The sequence below is a fragment of the Oncorhynchus mykiss genome, chromosome 15 (assembly GCF_013265735.2).
Source record: "Oncorhynchus mykiss isolate Arlee chromosome 15, USDA_OmykA_1.1, whole genome shotgun sequence".
Taxonomy (NCBI): Eukaryota; Metazoa; Chordata; class Actinopteri; order Salmoniformes; family Salmonidae; genus Oncorhynchus; species Oncorhynchus mykiss.
In genome coordinates this window covers 47,296,451-47,311,291 of record NC_048579.1, presented here as the reverse complement: position 1 = coordinate 47,311,291, position 14,841 = coordinate 47,296,451, and the positions used below count along the sequence as shown (strand labels likewise).

The 14,841-nt window shown below is 45.6% G+C and overlaps 1 protein-coding gene across 4 annotated transcripts in view; it reads left to right on the top strand.

The window, feature by feature from the left end:
* The window catches only part of tbc1d22a (TBC1 domain family, member 22a), a 187,473-nt gene that overhangs the window by 93,713 nt on the left and 78,919 nt on the right, over window positions 1-14,841 (top strand). The gene's annotated exons all lie outside the window — the stretch shown is intronic.

Genomic DNA, 14,841 nt, shown 5'->3' with positions numbered 1-14,841 from the left:
TTTCTCTGAATCCCCTTTCCTGTTGTTTGGGGCATCCGGAAAAAAGCTTGTCCCAGAGAACACGAGGTGAGCGCTACCATCAGTCATGTGTCATGCCAACAGTAAAGCTTCCTGAGACCATTCATGTGTCTTCTCTGCCAAGGGAGTGGACTCACTCACAATTTTGCCTAAGAACACAGCCATGAATAAAGAATGGTACCAACACATCCTCCGAGAGCAACTTCTCCCAACCATCCAGGAACACTTTGGTGATGAACAATGCCTTTTCCAGCATGATGGAGCACCTTGCCATAAGGCAAAAAGTGATAACTAAGTGGCTCGGGGAAACAAAACATCGAAATTTTGGGTCCATGGCCAAGAAACTAGCAGTGGCAGCTATACAGTACTCATCCAAAGGGCTTTGACTCCTGAAACACGGCAGGAAGTTAACACAATATGATGCTCCTTCATCTTGTTAATTCAGCCACTTACTTAGATAATGTGATGCGTAAGTTTTTAACTTTCTAGTTAATGCAGAATGATGCAGTAAAGAAAAATAAAACGCTGAAGAAATATTTTTCCTCCTTTTTTAAAATTCTATTTATTGTCATTTCTGCTCAGCATCACACACGTTGTGCTTCAGTTGCACTTCACTAGGATGACAACTCATACACGAACGGACATTCTAACAGCAGGTAGCGCTTTGACTGATGTTGTAGCTACTTTTCTCCAGTACTTTTCTTGGTGTAGCCAGACCACTTTTCTCCAGTAAAATGCAAGACGAACTTTAAACAAAACATTATGAAATGTATCAGGCAACATTTTTTCCATGATAAATATTAGAAATAGGATGGCCATGCATAATTTTTTGCTAAAAAAGACCTTGCTTTTTCATCATAAGCTCATTTACTTGTGTGGCTGCCAGCCAAATAACTTTGGGCTTCCGTTGTCATCTGATGAAAAAGAAGCTATTTTCCGCTGGCTGTGTTGCTCTAATGTATTTTCTGTGAAGGAATAGTTGCAAGTCCCTGATCACTCTATTGAAACAAAACAAAAAACACTGTTGACTTATATAAAATGTAACCCCTGTCAGTACACAGCTGAACTCACCTGCTCCTGCTTTCTCCCATTGTGCTATTCACAAACAAACGTGACTGGCTCAACTGTTCGGGGGAACGAAGGTAAGCTTCACAATGTAAAGTTATGTTACAGGTGAAGGGAAGAAACTGGCTGCTTTATCTCCTAATGTATTGCACAAGTGGTCTGCAGCTAAACGTCCCCTTTTTCAGGACCCTGTCTTTGAAAGATAATTCGTAAAAATCCAAATTACTTCACAAATATTCATTGTAAAGGGTTTAACCTCTCTGGGATCATTGGGACGCTAGCGTCCCACCTCGACAACAGCCAGTGAAATTGCAGGGCGCCAAATTCAAACAGAAATCCCATAATTAAAATTCCGTAAACATACAAGTATTATACACCATTTTAAAGATAAACTTCTTGTTAATACAACCACAGTGTCTGATTTCAAAAAGGCTTTACAGTGAAAGCACAACCATGTGATTATGTTAGGACAGTGCCTAGCCACAAGAAACCATGCAGACATTTTCCAGCCAAGGAGAGGACTCACAAAAGTCAGAAAAGGCGATTAAATGAGTCACTAACTTTTGACGATCTTCATCTGGTGGCACTCCCAGGACTCCATGTTACACAATAAATGTTTGTTTTGTTCGATAATGTCCCTTTTTATGTCCAAAAAACTAAATTTTGTTGGTGCGTTTAGTTCAGTAATCCAAAGGCACAAAGCGTGCTCTCAACATCCAGACAAAAAGTCAAAAAAGTACAATAAAAGTTGGTAGAAACATGTCAAACGATGTTTAAAATCAAATAATGTTGTTTTTGTCATAAATAATCAATAATATTTCAACCGGACAAAAGCTTCGTCAATAGAAAAGAAGAAACAAGAAAGGTGCGCTCCCGATCGTGCGCTGGACTCAGGTCTGGAAATTTCCACTGTCCACTCATTGAAAGTGCTGTATCGCCCTCATTTTTCAGAGTACAAGCCTGAAACAATGCCTAAAGACTGGCCACATGTAGAAGAAGCCATAGAGATCGTGAACTGGGTCTTTTGTATGGTGGATAGGCTTTCAATGGAAGAACAGCCTTTCAAAATAATAGTACTTCCTGGAAGGATTTTTCTCAGGTTTTCACCTGCCATATCAGTTCTGTTTTTCTAAGACATTATTTCAACAGTTTTGTAAACTTGAGTGTTTTCTATCCAAATCTACCAATTATATGCATATTCTAGCTTCTGGGCCTGAGTAGCAGGCAGTTTAATTTGGGCACGCTTTTCATCCAAAATTCCGAATGCTGCCCACTACCCTAGTGAAGTTAACAACCGTTCCACAGGTGCAAGTTCATGAATTGTTTATGATTCATTGAACAAGCATGGGAAACCGTGTTTAAGACACTTAACAGCTTACAGACGGTAGGCAATTAAGGTCACAGTTATGAAAACGTGGGACACTAAAGAGGCCTTTCTACTGACTCTGGAAAAACACCAAAAGAAAGATGCCCATGGTCCCTGCTCATCTGCGTGAACGTGCCTTAGGCATGCTGCAAGGAGGCATGAGGACTGCAGATGTGGCCAGGGCAATACATTCCAATGTCCGTACTGTGAGACGCCTAAGTCAGCGCTACAGGGAGACAGGGCGGACAGCTGATCGTCCTCGCAATGGCAGACTACGTGTAACAACATCTGCACAGGATTGGTACATCCGAACATCACACCTGCGGGACAGGTACAGGATGGAAACAGCAACTGCCCGAGTTACACCAGGAACGCACAATCCCTCCATCAGTGCTCAGAATGTCCCCAATAAGCTGAGAGAGGCTGGAATGAGGGCTTGTAGGCCTGTTGTAAAGGCAGGTCCTCACCAGACATCACCGGCAACAACGCCTATGGGCACAAACCAACTGTTACTGGACCAGACAGGACTGGCAAAAAGTGCTCTTCACTGATGAGTTGCGGTTTTGTCTCACCAGGGGTGATGGTCGGATTTGCGTTTATCGTCAATGGAATTAGCGTTACCCCGAGGCCTGTACTCTAGAGCGGGATCGATTTGGAGGTAGAGAGTCCTGCATGTTCTGAGGCGGTGTGTTACAGTGTAGCGATATTTATTAGAGAGGGGCAAAGAAAGATTTTGTTTGGGCGCCAGGCAGGTGTTAACCATGCCGAAAGGAAAATAGTAGAATAGAGAGAGTACCACTACCAGACACACACACATCAGCAGAAGAGACTGCCTAGAGTGTAGCCTGTTTACCAGATAGCCAGTGGAGAGAAAAGAGAATACACACCATATAAACCCACATCACAGCACAGGGGTAACCCCAACAAGAATACCCATTGAGCACGTCTGGGACCTGTTGGATCTGAGGGCTAGGGCCATTCCCCCCCAGAAAGGTCAGGGAACTTGCAGGTGCCTTGGTGGAAGAGTGGGGTAACATCTCACAGCAAGAACTGTCAAATCTGGTGCAGTCCATGAGGAGGAGATGCACTGCAGTACTTAATGCAGCTGGTGGCCACACCAGATACTGAATGTTACTTTTGATTTTCACTCCCCCTTTTTTTCGGGGTCACATTATTCCATTTCTGTTAGTCACATGTCTGTGGAACTTGTTCAGTTTGTCTGTTGTTTAATCTTATGTTTGTTCAAATATTTACACATGTTAAGTTTACTGAAAATAATCGCAGTTGACAGTGAGAGGACGTTTCTTTTTATTTACTTAGAAAGTAGCTACAAACATGAAAATGTATTGAAATACGTCACCAACCATACGATCACTTTAAATATAAAATCTAATCCAATTCTATTTGTTACGAGCACCGAATACAACATGTGTAGACCTTACTATGAAATGCTTACTTACAATCCCTTAATTAACCAACAGTGCAGTTTTAAGAAAATATAATCAAGAAAATATTTACTAAATGAGACTGACTAACAAAATCAATTGTGGCCTGTGGAACGTCCCACTCCTCTTCAATGGCTTTACTAAGTTGCAGGATATAGCGGGATCTGGAACACGCTGTTGTACACGTTGATCCAGAGCATCCCAAACATGCTCAACGGGTGATCCTTGCGACGTGTTGTCATGCTAAAACATGAGGTAATGCTGACTGATGAATGGTGCAACCATGGGCCTCCAGGATCTCTTCACGGCATCTCTTTGCATTCAAATTGTCATCGATAAAATGCAATTGTGTTCGTTGTCGGTAGCTGATGCCTGCCCATACCATAATCCCACCGCCACCGCGGGGCACTCTGTTCATAACGTTGAAACCAGCGAGCCACTCGCCCACACGACGCCATCCACACTTTCTGCCATCTGCCCGATACAGTTGAAACCTGGTTTCATCTTGTGAAGAGCGCACTTCTCCAGTGTTCAAGTGGCCGTCGAAGGTGAGCATTTTTCCACAAGTTGGTTATGAAGCCGAGCTGCAGTCAGGTCAAGACCCTGGTGAGGATGACAAGCAGGCAGATGAGCTTCCGTGAGATGGTATCTGACAGTTTTTGCAGAAACTATTTTAGGGCGCAAACCCGCAGTTTCATCAGCTGTCCTGTTGGCTGGTCTCAGACGATCCCGCAGGTGAAGTAGCAGGATGTGGAGGTCCTGGGCTGTTGTGGTTACACGTTGGAGGGGGTTTATGGTAGAGAAATGAACATAACATTCTCTAGCAACAGTTCAGACCCCGACTGCGGGGGATTGATCCAAGTGCCTTCAAAAGGGGGGCTGCGGGCCGCCAGTTGTCCATCCCTGACTTTGGTAGATGTCTGGATTAAGAGCAAGGTTTGTGTGAATCTGTCTCACAAACAACTGGAGAGACCACACACACACACACACACTTTACTTTCTGCCAGTTTAGCTGGGAGCTAGGGTCCCTGCTGTGGGAGGCTGGTGCCGCCTGCTGGTGCAGTCAGTGTTGAGGTGATGTAGTGAGAGGTGCAGTGAGTTTCTATCCTGGTATTACTCCTCTGGGATGTTTTAAGCAGGACTATGACTCATAGCTTCTGCCTGGTTCAGCTTGCTTCTGTGTGGGGGTGGCTGTGGTTGGAGCCCAGGGCTGGGTAATGCCAGTCTCTGTTTGGGGAAATATCTCACCCCTGCCAATTAGATTAATTCATTTGTGCCCAGGAGGGAGGTGTGGGAGAGAGGGAGGAGAGCCAGGGAAAGCAAGGTTCCAGACAAACATTTTCAGTTGGTGGCACCAGTCCATAATTTGGTCACACCAATATTTATTTGCGGCATCATCTTAAGTCGGTGCTTTATTAAAAAAATGTAATAGACTACTAAGATGTTATTCAGTAATACATTTATATATATTCATGTTTCAAAATATTCTAATCTGCAACCTAATCCAGTGATTGTCATGCATTTTGGGTTGACAATTAGGCTGTTAAATGTTACTGTTAAAATGACTCTAAATATACTGTTATACCCACTAGTAGCCATGCATTAGTCTAAAAGTGAATGTAATCTCCATAAACCGGCCCAGTGAGGCCTATGCAATCGCAATGGCCAATGCTCATTTCTCGCACTCTGTAACTCGAAGCCATATCAAATGGCTTTGGTTGTAAAATAGTTGCTATTGAGCTCAAAATTGAGAGTTGATTACAAAAAAAAATGTACAGAAAGCTGACAACAGGATCGCTGTGTTTCCCCCGCTATTGGATTTTAAGATGTTATGCAATCAGAACCACTTTTTTTCCTGGGTAAGGAGAGCGAGTGGCTTGCTCAGCACAGTAGCAGGACTCGGCGAAAAAGGTACAGGGGCAGGCAGACATTTTCATGACAAGAATGATGAGGATAATTTACCTTTCTGTTTAACCAAATCATGGTTTTAGCCTCCTAGTGTAAAAATGTGTGTAAAAATTCAAAGGGTCGCAAAAGTGACTAAATGTGAGCCCTTTGTCTACACCCATTCAGCATCATTCACACCCTCTTAAGCTTTAGCCCCACCCATCTCTTTAAGGGTTGATCTTAATGTATTAACAGCACCCAAGCTAACTTGCTAGCTACTTCCAGGCATCTAAGGTAGAGAGAACAGCTCACTGAACACTCGCCCTAGCAGAGCTGTTATGTTATCCAGAGCGTTGGCGACTGCAACTGTACCGTCAGATTGTCCATTCATAAATTCAGAGCGCCCATCAGTTATTCTGCGCTCTCTGGCACACTCAGCTAACTAGGTAAACAATGAACCGTAATCCCAACTCACGTCGTCACTTCCACTGCTTTGAAAACTCCTCCAGAAAGTGGAGAGCAACACTTCTGCAGATTTAATACACAATCCATTTTTAAAAATACCGCGTTCGACAGGGTTACTTAGACATACAGACCAGCTCAAATAGACTGAAGGGCGCTACATTGTAGACCAATCCAAACTCATTTCTCGGCATGTCCAGCCCACTCATTATCTCAGCCAATCATGGCTAGCGGGAAGGCTGCGGTCTATTTCTTTGGCTAAGCCAACTGGTCTCGTAATTTAACTATTTTATTCCTACTTACAGATGGCATATAAGTTTGATATTAAGGCACATGAAAGTTCACATGTTCGAGCAGGCGTTTCTGCCAAAAAATACAATTAGATTTTTTTATTTTTTATTATTATTATTTTTTTTTTATATATAATTGCGTTCAAACGACTTCCCTGTGAAGTCGTGACGCGCGGAGCCCAGGAGAGAGGAGAATGAAACAATGGGGAGGGAGGCAGAGGGAGGGTGGCAGGCAGGGGGGAGACATTGAGAGGAAGGGGGAGGCAGGTGAGACTGGAAGAATAGAATGAGACGGGGAGGGATGGGGACCTGGGGAGGCAGGGGGAAGAGGGAGTTGTTCTGGCTGACTGCGGCTCTCTCTCTCCTACCTTTTTATTGACAGCTGGATGCCTCTTTTTCAGCTCCGCTAGCTACTCAATCACACAGCTGATAGAGGCCTGTCACTCATATTCTCCTTGTTTCTGACACACACACAAAGCCATCACTTACGCTCTATTCATTCCTTTCTCTGACACATCCAACACCAACTCAAACGATAAGACCCCATTCACATGCGCATTTAAGTGCCTCGCAGACCCCGTTAAAATATGTCCGAGCACTCCCAATCAACGAGTCCTAGAATTAGAGATGCAGGGGGAGGAGAGGACAAACTCTCAGTGTGAGGGAAATATTTCTCCGATAAGCCCACGATTGCTGATTGTTCCCTCAGTGAGGAGCCAGGTTATCCCCAAACACACACACAGAGCCGTCCGCCAGTCAGCAGAGGGAGAGATGGATGGAGAGAATGTTGATGGAGGTGGGTCAATATGGCTTTGTCCTCCTCAACAAGCCCCCCCCCCCCCCCCCCCCCCCCCCCGTGTGTTTGTATGGGTGTGTGTACACAGCCCGCTGTTCAGCAGGTCTATTGTGACTCGGGGTTATCTGTGGCTGTCATCTCTGTAGCAGACGCCTCCAGCGACAGGCAGGCAGACAGACAGACAGACTCACTTTCTCTGTTGTCCGCTGTTGCTGTTCACTTTGTTGATTGGCGCCGACACACACAATAACTAGCCTCAGTCATCGAAGACTGTGTCCCACATTGTTTGGCCACTAACAGAATAGAAAGGGGAAGAAATGGCAGCCCTGAAAACATCATTGGCCTTACATCGATCGTGAGATTCTTGTCATTCCTGGGATGAAAAGGGGGAATGGTTTGTCATTGTTGGTGAGGGCAGAGACGTGACAGACGGACAGTGACCCGATAGCTCCGTTTCTAGTGGAGAATAACAACAGAACAGCGAGAAAATAAAAAGAAAGAAGAACAAAGTGTGGAATGTGGACATGTCCTGCCATTGCCTCAGAGGATCAAAGCTGGAGTCAAGCACTTTATCACAGACAGTCTGGAGCTGTGGCTTTGTGGAGAGATGGGAAATGAGAAAGGGAGGGAGAGAGGAAGAAGGGAGGGGGGGGGTGATAGAGGGGCGAGAGGGAGAGGTGGGGCGAGAGAAGCAGACAAGAGAGACAGCGCCACACACTGCTCATACTGACCTCTGACCCAGCTGGACAGTCTAGATCACAGGGTGTCATCTGAGTGCTATAGGTCAGGTTAAGTGTACCATAACACTTACACTGTGGCCTCACTCCTTACTTCTCTAGTGCTCTGCAGTAGGCCAGGTGTTACTTTCTAAATGTAATCTGTTACAGTTACAAGTTACCTGTCCTTAATTGTAATCAGTAAATTATCTTTTGGATTACCCACACCCAGTAACGTAATCTGATTACTTTTAGATTACATTCCCCTTAAGAGGCATTAGAAGGAAAAAAAGGAAGGGAAAAAAAAGATTACTGATTGCACATCTATTGCAGGAAAAATCGGTGTTTAGAGTTTACATGGCTGGCCACAAATGGATGTTGTATTTTACTTAACGGGTTGGTTTTGTAGGCTTCTTCGAGCCCATTGCTTTATTCTACAAATAATAATATGATTCGGCCATTTCTTTACGTTATAAAACCAAAGTCATATTTCCAGTCGTTCCAATGAATTGAACCGTTGGTCTTCAGGAATAGGTCTTGGAAATATGGAATTATAAATTAGCCCCAATTAGTTTTTTTTTAACCTGCCGCACAACCCAACAACGAAGGACTGATTAGCCTACTCTGTTGTTGATGATGTTGTTGTCATGGAGGACTGATTAGCCTACTCTGTTGTTGATGATGTTGTTGTCATGGAGGACTGATTAGCCTACTCTGTTGTTGATGATTTTGTTGTCATGGAGGACTGATTAGCCTACTCTGTTGTTGATGATGTTGTTGTCATGGAGGACTGATTAGCCTACTCTGTTGTTGATGATTTTGTTTTTGATGGATGACTGATTAGCCTACTCTGTTGTTGATGATTTTGTTTTTGATGGAGGACTGATTAGCCTACTCTGTTGTTGATGATGTTGTTGTCATGGAGGACTGATTAGCCTACTCTGTTGTTGATTATGTTGTTGTCATGGAGGACTGATTAGCCTACTCTGTTGTTGATGATTTTGTTGTCATGGAGGACTGATTAGCCTATTCTGTTGTTGATGATGTTGTTGTCATGGAGGACTGATTAGCCTACTCTGTTGTTGATGATTTTGTTTTTGATGGAGGACTGATTAGCCTACTCTGTTGTTGATGATTTTGTTATCATGGAGGACTGATTAGCCTACTCTGTTGTTGATGATGTTGTCATGGAGGACTGATTAGCCTACTCTGTTGTTGATGATTTTGTTTTTGATGGAGGACTGATTAGCCTACTCTGTTGTTGATGATTTTGTTTTTGATGGAGGACTGATTAGCCTACTCTGTTGTTGATGATTTTGTTTTTGATGGAGGACTGATTAGCCTACTCTGTTGTTGATGATTTTGTTGTCATGGAGGACTGATTAGCCTACTCTGTTGTTGATGATGTTGTTGTCATGGAGGACTGATTAGCCTACTCTGTTGTTGATGATGTTGTTGTCATGGAGGACTGATTAGCCTACTCTGTTGTTGATGATTTTGTTTTTGATGGAGGACTGATTAGCCTACTCTGTTGTTGATGATGTTGTCATGGAGGACTGATTAGCCTACTCTGTTGTTGATGATTTTGTTTTTGATGGAGGACTGATTAGCCTACTCTGTGGTTGATGATGTTGTTGTCATGGAGGACTGATTAGCCTACTCTGTTGTTGATGATGTTGTTGTCATGGAGGACTGATTAGCCTACTCTGTTGTTGATGATTTTGTTTTTGATGGAGGACTGATTAGCCTACTCTGTGGTTGATGATGTTGTTGTCATGGAGGACTGATTAGCCTACTCTGTTGTTGATGATGTTGTCATGGAGGACTGATTAGCCTACTCTGTTGTTGATGATTTTGTTTTTGATGGAGGACTGATTAGCCTACTCTGTGGTTGATGATGTTGTTGTCATGGAGGACTGATTAGCCTACTCTGTGGTTGATTTTGTTGTCATGGAGGACTAATTAGCCTACTCTGTTGTTGATGATGTTGTCATGGAGGACTGATTAGCCTACTCTGTTGTTGATGATGTTGTTGTCATGGAGGACTGATTAGCCTACTCTGTTGTTGATGATGTTGTTGTCATGGAGGACTGATTAGCCTACTCTGTTGTTGATGATTTTGTTTTTGATGGAGGACTGATTAGCCTACTCTGTTGTTGATGATTTTGTTATCATGGAGGACTGATTAGCCTACTCTGTTGTTGATGATGTTGTCATGGAGGACTGATTAGCCTACTCTGTTGTTGATGATTTTGTTTTTGATGGAGGACTGATTAGCCTACTCTGTTGTTAATGATTTTGTTGTCATGGTGGACTGATTAGCCTACTCTGTTGTTGATGATTTTGTTTTTGATGGAGGACTGATTAGCCTACTCTGTTGTTGATGATGTTGTCATGGAGGACTGATTAGCCTACTCTGTTGTTGATGATTTTGTTTTTGATGGAGGACTGATTAGCCTACTCTGTTGTTGATGATTTTGTTATCATGGAGGACTGATTAGCCTACTCTGTTGTTGATGATGTTGTCATGGAGGACTGATTAGCCTACTCTGTTGTTGATGATTTTGTTTTTGATGGAGGACTGATTAGCCTACTCTGTTGTTGATGATTTTGTTGTCATGGTGGACTGATTAGCCTACTCTGTTGTTGATGATTTTGTTTTTGATGGAGGACTGATTAGCCTACTCTGTTGTTGATGATTTTGTTGTCATGGAGGACTGATTAGCCTACTCTGTTGTTGATGATTTTGTTTTTGATGGAGGACTGATTAGCCTACTCTGTTGTTGATGATGTTGTTGTCATGGAGGACTGATTAGCCTACTCTGTTGTTGATGATGTTGTTGTCATGGAGGACTGATTAGCCTACTCTGTTGTTGATGATTTTGTTGTCATGGAGGACTGATTAGCCTACTCTGTTGATTTTGTTTTTGATGGAGGACTGATTAGCCTACTCTGTTGTTGATGATGTTGTTGTCATGGAGGACTGATTAGCCTACTCTGTTGTTGATGATTTTGTTGTCATGGAGGACTGATTAGCCTACTCTGTTGTTGATGATGTTGTCATGGAGGACTGATTAGCCTACTCTGTTGTTGATGATTTTGTTTTTGATGGAGGACTGATTAGCCTACTCTGTTGATGATTTTGTTGTCATGGAGGACTGATTAGCCTACTCTGTTGTTGATGATTTTGTTGTCATGGAGGACTGATTAGCCTACTCTGTTGTTGATGATTTTGTTTTTGATGGAGGACTGATTAGCCTACTCTGTTGTTGATGATTTTGTTTTTGATGGAGGACTGATTAGAGCACTGCCGAGAAGGGTTATGTACAGGACATGTGGAAGAAGAGCCCCGTAGGGTGCGTTTGCTGAATGGCTATCGTTGACCTTTTTAGTTGGTGACGCTTTGACGTCTGGACAATTTGCAGAAGTCTTAAGAGTTTGAGGATGTGTCCGTCAGGAGAGAAAATATCTCCTCCCCCCTCACTATTTACGACTCCCTGCACGGAGCAGCATTTTCCAGTGGGCCAGAGAGAGAGAGGGGTACAGTAGCTAGTTCATTAAAGCAAGGGATCTTGAAGCTGATGTAATTATTGATGCCTGTGGGCTCTGGGCTAGTCTTAATGCCTGCTTCAAACTGGCCAAGTGCTCACTCTCTGAACAGGTAATTGCATTTAGGCACAGAGAGAGGGAGGGAGGGAGAAAGATGAAGGGCAACGAGGGAGCAGTAACCTGGGAGGACCAGCTGTGCCTGGGCAGCATATTATGGTCTGTTGACCTGAGGACATGGCTACTGCACGTGTGCAGATGTAGTCAGGAAGTCTCAATCCCGACCCCGCTCTAATTAATCAGACCATAGCCCATCAAACCAGATATGATCTCACTGCATTGAACTGAGGGGTTCAGAACCCTCAGTGGTCTGGTCCTGGAGCTCCACTATAGGAGAATGGACTTGGGAGCGAGGATGGCTGAAAATGCCTTGACCCGGTACTGCTGTGTACTTCCGAATCCATGTCAGCCATTGAAATATCCTTTCTCTGTGTCAGCCTACGTGAAATCCGTGTTATTTTCTGGAAGTAGCTTCTTATAGCTGGGCTGTACAGTAGCCCTGGGAGGTCACAGGGAAGGGAGAGGTGATCTCTCGGTCTCCCCACCCTCTCTATCCTTCTCCCTCTCTCTCCCCCTCTGTCAGTAGTGTGTTGTATCCAGAGCCACTCCTGTATTCATGGCCACAACACTCGGGCCCCAGAACGCTCACTGCAGGATGCACAGTTGAGCCTGAAGGTCGGGCAGCAATTGTTTATCGGTTAATATGTCTCGCTCCCTCTGTCGCTCTCTCTCTCGCTCCCTCTCTCTCTCGCTCCCTCTCTCTCGCTCCCTCTCTCTACTCCCTCTGTCGCTCTCTCTCTCTCGCTCCCTCTGTCGCTCTCTCTCTCTCTCGCTCCCTCTGTCGCTCTCTCTCTCTCTCGCTCCCTCTGTCGCTCTCTCTCTCTCGCTCCCTCTGTCGCTCTCTCTCTCTCTCGCTCCCTCTGTCGCTCTCTCTCTCTCTCGCTCCCTCTGTCGCTCTCTCTCTCTCTCGCTCCCTCTGTCGCTCTCTCTCTCTCTCGCTCCCTCTGTCGCTCTCTCTCTCTCTCTCGCTCCCTCTGTCGCTCTCTCTCTCTCTCTCTCGCTCCCTCTGTCGCTCTCTCTCTCGCTCCCTCTGTCGCTCTCTCTCTCTCTCCCTCTGTCGCTCTCTCGCTCTCGCTCGCTCCCTCTGTCGCTCTCTCTCTCTCTCGCTCCCTCTGTCGCTCTCTCTCTCGCTCCCTCTGTCGCTCTCTCTCTCTCTCTCTCCCTCTGTCGCTCTCTCTCTCTCTCTCTCGCTCCCTCTGTCGCTCTCTCTCTCTGTCGCGCCCTCTGTCGCTCTCTCTCTCGCTCCTTCTGTCGCTCTCTCTCTCGCTCCCTCTGTCGCTCTCTCTCTCGCTCCCTCTGTCGCTCGCTCTCTCGCTCCCTCTGTCGCTCTCTCTCTCGCTCCCTCTGTCGCTCTCTCTCTCGCTCCCTCTGTCGCTCTCTCTCTCGCTCCCTCTGTCGCTCTCTCTCTCTCGCTCTCTCTCCCTCTCTCTCTCTCGCTCGCTCCCTCTGTCGCTCTCTCTCTCTCTCTCTCTCGCTCGCTCCCTCTGTCGCTTTCTCTCTCTCGCTCGCTCCCTCTGTCGCTCTCTCGCTCCCCCCCTCTCTCTCGCTCCCCCCCTCTCTCTCGCTCCCCCCCTCTCTCTCTCGCTCCCCCCCTCTCTCTCGCTCCCCCCTCTCTCTCTCGCTCCCCCCCTCTCTCTCGCTCCCCCCCTCTCTCTCTCGCTCCCCCCCCTCTCTCTCTCGCTCCCCCCCTCTCTCTCGCTCCCCCCCTCTCTCTCTCGCTCCCCCCCTCTCTCTCGCTCCCCCCCCTCTCTCTCTCGCCCCCCCCTCTCTCTCGCTCCCCCCTCTCTCTCTCGCTCCCCCCCTCTCTCTCTCGCTCCCCCTCTCTCTCTCTCGCTCCCCCCTCTCTCTCTCGCTCCCCCTCTCTCTCTCTCGCTCCCCCTCTCTCTCTCTAGCTCCCCCTCTCTCTCTCTCGCTCCCCCTCTCTCTCTCTCGCCCCCCCTCTCTCTCTCTCGCCCCCCCTCTCTCTTGCCTTGTCCTTGCAGCTCTCTCTACAAGTGCAACACATCAGCATCATAGCCACACTCCTTCCATAGTAATTCCCATGGCTCAGAATGCAGACACACACACACACGTTTGTAATAACTTAAACTTAGAGACTCAGCCTATGATTGAATCATTTATTGCTTTGTAAATGCAGGCTAGATCCAAGGCCTGTTGTGAGGTTGTCGCTTTTCGTCCCCGAAGGCCTTAATCAAATAAGAAATGATTTGATTACTTAAATGTACATTAGGATTAAAAACTGGGCTTGTCTGCAAATGTCAAATGAACGTGACTTGCTCCACTATGTAAAGTCCACTTCCAGTGGCAGTGTGTACATTAGGACCAACCTCAAACAAAAGTGACTTTTCAATGTCCAATTACTGTTCGCCTGTGTTATTAGCAGACCCATCAGCACTCTCTGAATGGAGCTCTAGAAATCTGATCTTACATGTGCCTATTAGATGGATGCCCTCTTCACTCTGCTATAAGGAGACATCATTACCTCTTCAAGACCTGTCGTCTATTCATACTGCGACTAAAGGTTACCTTGCATGTATAATGGTCTCAGTACTTAGAGGAACTGACCCCCCCCCCCCCCCCCCTCTGGTTGATATGTGGCCTATGTGGCGTCGGTCATAAACATACGTTCTGGTCCCAGAACAGTTAAGTGTAGTAATGAGGGTGATAATGGATGAAAAATCAGTCCCCCTTCAAGCCCTGCTGCTGATATTTGCGTTTTAGTCTGTAAATGTTGCATTTAATCTCCTGTCAGCTTGTGTTTAGTGGTTGAGAGGACGGCTCACCTCCTGATCTCACTCTCTCGCCTTCTCTCTGTCTGTGACCTCCCCTTTTCTTCAAGATGGCCACGAAATGGCCCGTGGATCACGAGCTGGGGTTGCTAGTTGCTCACCCTTGAATGAGACTGTGTGTCCAGTGTCCCTCCGCTAGTATACACAGTTGTTTGTTCATCTGTCGTCATTACTATTCCTCACACACATCCTTTTTTTCTTTACTGAAGGACATGAGCGTTTGAAGCAACATTTTAGGGCAACAGACTTGTCTCTGTTTTTAAGTCAAATTGATAATAGTGTGGCCATCACCCCTAGTAAGTCAGACCACACCTTGCTGTGAAATTCATTGATCTCTCTCT